The following is a 6,796-nucleotide window of genomic DNA, read 5'->3' on the forward strand; positions in this document are numbered from 1 at the left end:
ATGAACAAGGTGGCGACCCTGAAGGAAGCGGTGTCCGAGGTCGAACGCAATGCGGCCGCGGAATGCACTGAGCGAGAGAAGCAGGAGGCGCAGGTGGCGGAGGTGCGGCAAGAGCTCCACGCTCTCATGGAAAAACACGAGAGTTTGGAGCGTGACTCGAAGACTCAAGAGTCCAAGCTCACCTCGGCTCTTGAGAGTGCCAAAGCCGCCAATGCCGAAGCCCAAAAAGCCCTCCAGGAAATTGAGGTGATAAAGAAGATAGCGACGGGTAAGGCATTCTTCATGCAAAGCAAGCACGTGAAAGTGAATTATTTTTTACTTACCCGAATCAGTAGCTCTGTAGGAGCGTTCGTAGATCTGCCCCGCAGTGTGTCCGATGCTGCCGCATTCTACCGGGCCGAGGAGGGGAGCTCGACGGAGAAGGTATTCTGGTCTCAGTATGCTGAGGCCGGACATCCGGTGCCCCTGAGCGACCAGCTGAAGCAGCTGGTCGAGCTCCACAAGGTGGCCGAACAGGCCATGAAGGGCTTCATAGTTCGTCTATGGCCCAAAGAAGCCATGCCTGGGAGCTACTTCGGTCTGGTGCGGCGGCTAGTGGACGCCTGTCCATGGATGGAAGTCATCAAGCACTCCGTCTGCATTGAAGGTGCCCATCGGGCCCTTGCCCGCGCCAAAGTGCACTGGGGCAAGATGGACGCCGAGAAGCTTGTGACGGACGCGCCACCACCGGGCAAGGAGTATCGCACGCCCGAGATGTACTATAAGGGTGTCCTGAAGGGTGCCCGCCTTATAGCGGGTGAATGCTCCAAAGATGTAATTTTTGAGTAGACTCGCATTTTGTTATCCTGTGCATTGAAAACTTGTTCATATGCGCTAAGCAACGCTTGTTAAAAATTTAAAATATTACCTTATGTGCGGCCGTTTATCAAATTTGAGAGATGGCAAGTCGTTGGCTTCAGCCCCCATGCCACGAGTGCTGGGGTGTTCGGGATAAACTTGAGCGCTCTTTTTCCCATTTTTGGGTCCATCGAGGGAGGCGCTCAACACAACGAACGAGGCAACCGGACTTATAATGCTTGAACACTCTCACTTAGCCATATAATTCTATAATTTTAAATTTCGGCGAAGCCCCTAGTGTTCTGAAGGCCGAATTCGGGGCGTTATCCACGCCTGGGCCAGACAAAGCCGGCTCCTCGCTCTAAGCGGCATAAGTCTTTAGGGACTCGAAAAAACCTCTCGAAGAGCGACCGGCTCTCGCCCCATCATGACGGTCAGTTTTAGCTTTCTCCACTAAGGTGCTCAACCCAGCTCAACTGGGGCACAATCGCAGTGGTTCTCCCAGCGCTACCTTAGCCGATATAATGGAACATAAGGTTCCAAAACATGGGAGCCGGGCAAACCCAACTATTGACCCAAGACATGATTCGGAGCCGATGCATATAATGCTATAAGTTCGGGGTGCCGCACTTGTGAAAGTGTTCGGACTTATCACACCATACTTTGGGGAACTTAAGCCCCTGGTGTATTTGGCCGTACCAAAGCGTACGGGTGCAACATGTCATAAGTGAACATATATAGATAAAAATAGGAATGCAATGATATGCAAAAAGGCGATGCATTGTTTATTCAAAAAATACTGCAATGAAAGCAGAACGATACAAATAGTGTGATAAGAAAGGGATGGGACTATTTAACATGTCCCCCTCCAGGGGTAGGCTGCAGAATGATATGTAAAACAAGTATAATGCTCGTAATGGAGACCACCTGGATACTCGACGTAGCTTTTCTGCTTCCCTGGCTGTTGCATCGTGAGTTCGGCAAGTCTACTGCCGGACAGGGCTTCTAGAAAACGGAGTCCTGAGAATAAGAAAAAAAAGGAATGACACATTTGGGAGCCCCTGGTGTGGTTGAGCCGCACTCTGGGCATTCCGTGGTCGTGCCCCTCCCCCTGTGCCCATGGTATCTCAGAGCGTAGTTATATATGCGTGGTACTGGTTTCGCGATTTCGCGAGGGCTGGGGTTGGGGCCGCATTGCTACGGGTGCTCGGAACGTTGCAGGTGGTCTTGTTGTAGGTTACTCCGGGCGCGCTTGACGGTGTCCGGCCGCTTAACAGCCGGACTAGAGAATTGCCTTAAGAGGCTACTTTGTACTTCCGGCGCGAGAGCCGTTGTATGCTCCTCCGTTCGGAGAGAGCGTTCGGTGTTTCCGTTGACCGTAATGACTCCTTGAGGGCCTGGCATCTTGAGCTTGAGGTATGCGTAGTGCGGCACCGCATTGAACTTTGCAAATGCGGTTCGCCCGAGTAGTGCATGATAGCCGCTGCGGAACGGGACTATGTCGAAGATTAACTCCTCGCTTCGGAAGTTATCCGGGGATCCGAAGACCACTTCAAGTGTAACTGAGCCTGTACAATTGGCCTCTACACCTGGTATGACGCCTTTAAAGGTCATTTTTGTGGGTTTAATTCTTGACAGTTCTATGCCCATCTTGCGCACTGTATCCTGATAAAGCAGGTTCAGGCTGCTGCCGCCGTCCATCAGGACTCTAGTGAGGTGAAATCCGTTGACGATTGGGTCTAGAACCAATGCGGAGAATCCGCCATGGCGGATGCTAGTGGGGTGGTCCCTTCGATCAAAAGTGATCGGGCAGGAGGACCACGGATTGAAATTTGGGGCGACTGGCTCCATCGCGTATACGTCCCTGAGTGCATGCTTCCGCTCCCTTTTGGGTATGTGGGTTGCGTATATCATGTTCACCGTCCGCACTTGTGGGGGGAAACCCTTCTGTCCTCTATTATTCGGCGGTCGGGTCTCCTCCTCGTCATCGCTATGCAGCCCCTTGTCATTATTTTCGGCGATTAACTTGCCTGCCTGCTTGAACACCCAACAATCCCTGTTGGTGTGATTGGCTGGCTTTTCGGGGGTGTCGTGTATCTGGCACAAGCGATCGAGTATTCGGTCCAAATTGGACGGGCCCGAAGTATTTCTTTTGAATGGCTTTTTCCGCTAACCGGGTTTAGAGCCTCTGAATCCGGCATTGACTGCCATATCTTCAGTATTATTGTCATTAATGCGGCGCTTGTGCTTATTGCGACGCGACCTGCCATTGTTGTCCTTGGTATCTGGACTACCAGAGTTTTTAGTCAGGTTGTTACTGCGAGCTAGCCAGTTGTCCTCTCCCGCGCAGAAGCGGGTCATGAGTGATGTGAGGACTGCCATGGATTTCGGCTTTTCTTGTCCTAGGTGCCGGGCAAGCCACTCGTCGCGGATGTTATGTTTGAAGGCTGCAAGGGCCTCTGCATCCGGACAGTCGACGATTTAATTTTTCTTGGTTAAGAACCGTGTCCAGAATTGTCTGGCCGATTCGTCTGGCTGCTGAATTACGTGGCTTAGGTCATCGGCGTCTGGTGGTCGCACATATGTGCCCTGGAAGTTATCAAGGAATGCGGCTTCCAGGTCTTCCCAACACCCAATTTATTCTACTGGCAAGCTGTTGCGCCAATGCCGAGCTGGTCCTTTAAGCATGAGTGGGAGGTATTTGATGGCATGTAGATCATCACCGCGAGCCATGTGGATGTGAAGGAGATAGTCCTCAATCCAAACTGCAGGATCTGTTGTGCTGTCGTATGATCAATGTTTACGGGTTTGAAACCCTCGGGGATTTGATGATCCATTACTTTGTCTGTGAAGCATAGTGGGTGTGCGGCGCCTCTGTATTGGGCTATATCACGACGTAGCTCAAACGAGCTTTGTCTACTGTGTTCGACCTGGCTAGAATTGCTGTATCCGGCGTGACGGTTGTCGTTACGTATTGTGGGGCGCCCACGCGATCCGTAGATCCATCTTGTTTGTCTTGCCTTATCCTCCAATATGTCTCGCAAGTCCGGCGCATTCCCCCGTGGCTTTGTACTTTTCGAGCGACGCCAGGGTGCGGCTTTAGTGGAGGGCCTAGAGGCCTCTCTGTCGCGGCCACGAGGTGGCCGGTCGGCCGTATTGTGCGCTGGTGATGTAGGTTTATGTGCTTCCTCCTCTAATCGAGGTAGCAGCTTGCGTTTGGGGTATCTTTTGGAGGGGCGTTCGAGTTCATACTCTTTGTCCGTAAGGACTTCGGTCCATCTGTCAGTTAGCAAGTCTTGGTCAGCTCTAAGCTATAGCTGCTTTTTCTTGAGGCTGCTTGCTGTGGCCATAAGCCTGCGTTTGAAATGCTCTTTTTTGACGGGATCCTCAGGCACGAAATATTCGTCATCGTCGGGGCTTGCCTCGTCTGTGGAGGGAGGCATATAAGCCTGCGTTTGGAACGCTCTTGGTCAGCTCTCTGTCTGCCGCTCTCTCATGAGGGATGGCTTCTCCATCCTCCTGTGCTGAATCTTGCTAGAGGGGGTTGTCTTCGGCACTGTCCGGGGTGTTATGTTCTCCGGTTCCGGAATCTCCATTTTTGCTGTGGCGGGATTTAGAGTGGCGTCGCTGACGCCGACGCTTAGGCTATTTCTTGGAGGGGTCGTCTTCCGCTATTCCACCGCCATTCCCATCCTTTGGGATGTCCACCATGTATATGTCGTATGACGAGGTGGCCTTCCAGTGCCCTATAGGCGCTGGTTCTTGGTCGTCTCCGGCATCATCGACCATACCGTCGATGTCTTCGGAGTCGAAGTCTAGCATGTCGGTTAAGTCATCGATAGTGGCTACGAAGTGGGTGGTGGGTGGGTTTTGAATTTCTTCGTCGTCCGCATCCCAACCGTCCTGACCATAATCCGGCCAGGGCTCTCCTAATAAAGAGAGAGACTTTAGCAAATTCAGGATGTCGCCAAAAGGAGAGTGTTGAAAGATGTCCGCAGCGGTGAACTCCATGATCGGCGCCCAATCGGATTCGATTGGCAGGGGCGCGGAAGGTTCGGGGTCCGGAGAGGAGTCTGGCACCTTGGAGTCATGAGCTTCACAAGGTACAGGGTCGGTATTCGGCTCTATCGCCGTAGAGGTAGCAGCCCCTGAGGCAGTGTCCAGCCACCCATCCTCGATCGGCGTAGTCGGCTCCGAGCTAAGGGTCGGAGCGGACTCTTGTGCGGCCTCCAAGGCACTGCCCAGCACCAGAGCTAAACCATGCCCATCGTGACAGTGCGGCGCGCTCGGCTGTGGCTCGAATCCGTCGAAGATCAAGTCTCCACGGATGTCAGCCGTATAGTTCAAACATCCAAATCTGACCTGATGGCCAGGGGCGTAGCTTTCGATCTGCTCCAGATGGCCAAGTGAATTGTCCCGCAGTGCAAAGCCGCCGAATAGGAAGATCTGTCCGGGGAGAAAAGTCTCACCCTAGACCGTGTTGTTGTTAATGATCGAAGGAGCCATCGGGTCTATAGGTGACGACACAGAGGAACTCCCATTGAAAGCACCAATGTTGGTGTCAAAACCGGAGGATCTCGGGTAGGGGGTCCCGAACTGTGCGTCTAGGCGGATGGTAACAGGAGACAAGGGATACGATGTTTTTACCCAGGTTCGGGCCCTCTCTGTGGAGGTAAACCCTACTCCTCCTTGATTAATATTGATGATATGGGTAGTACAAGAGTAGATCTACCACGAGATCAAGGAGGCTAAACCCTAGAAGCTAGCCTATGGTATGATTGTTGTTCGTCCTACGGACTAAAACCCTCCGGTTTATATAGACAGCGGAGAGGGCTAGGGTTACACAGAGTCGGTTATAATGGTAGGAGATCTACATATCCGTATCGCCAAGCTTGCCTTCCACGCCAAGGAAAGTCCCATCCGGACACAGGACGAAGTCTTCAATCTTGTATGTTCATGGTCTTGGAGTCCGGCCAAAGATGATAGTTCGGCTATCCGGACAACCCCTAGTCCAGGACTCCCTCAGAGGTCTAGAGGGAAAACACTACCCATATGCACATGAGACAAATACAATCAATATCACTTTAATCAATGCAAACAAGGGCACACAACGGTCTAACTATGGTTACAAAAGTGCTCAGACTATACTATATACATGGGGGAATTCTACTACTGTTATGGGGTCGACTAGAAAAACTGCTCGGTCGAAGACTCCGTGATATCTGCTCCAGCTTCATCAACAAAGTCATCATTGCTATCATCTGGGTCCGAGTCGGTGTCATCGATGATGATGTAGTTCTCTGGGCAAGTGCAATCATCATCTTCTCCTCCAGTCGCGGGAAATCCCTTGAATACTTTTAGCTTCTTCTTCAGGTCATCACTCTTCTCCACGAGTGTCGCTATTTCCTCCTCATATCCATCGCGTGTAGACTTGAGTTCTTCCTCCAACTCTGTAATCTTGGCCATAGCCTTCTTCAGATCTATCATGCCTGCGCACATCTGGTTTTCCTGGCGACGTATGTGCTGGTTTAACTCCTGGATGAAAGCTGCAATTGATCTATCCTTCCTGGTGCTGATCATCTCCCATTGCTCATCTCGGCACCGACAAATCTTGTAGATAGTACCCTTGAGATCCTTGTGGTAAACTTCTCCAACGCGTCCCATGGTGATGTGAGCTGCCATGCTCTTTCCTAGACTCCAGGTTGGTGCATCAAAGGAAAACTCTATGGGTTCAGTGACGGGCATGAACGTCCTTCCTGGAACTTGAACTTGAATCATCCAACGCTCCTCTTCAGGTAAAGTGGCGATGTAGGTCCCGGTGAAGCTTGGTACTTCGATGTTCAGGTATCTAGTGACTTCCTTCAAGTGGCGTCCAAAGGGTGTATCTTCATCCGGTTGCGTGAACTTGTTCCTTGCATCCGCCATCCTAAAAGAGTAGAAAAGATGAGGATTCAGAAAT

The sequence above is a fragment of the Triticum aestivum genome, chromosome 1B, assembly GCF_018294505.1.
Source record: "Triticum aestivum cultivar Chinese Spring chromosome 1B, IWGSC CS RefSeq v2.1, whole genome shotgun sequence".
NCBI classification, from domain to species: domain Eukaryota; kingdom Viridiplantae; phylum Streptophyta; class Magnoliopsida; order Poales; family Poaceae; genus Triticum; species Triticum aestivum.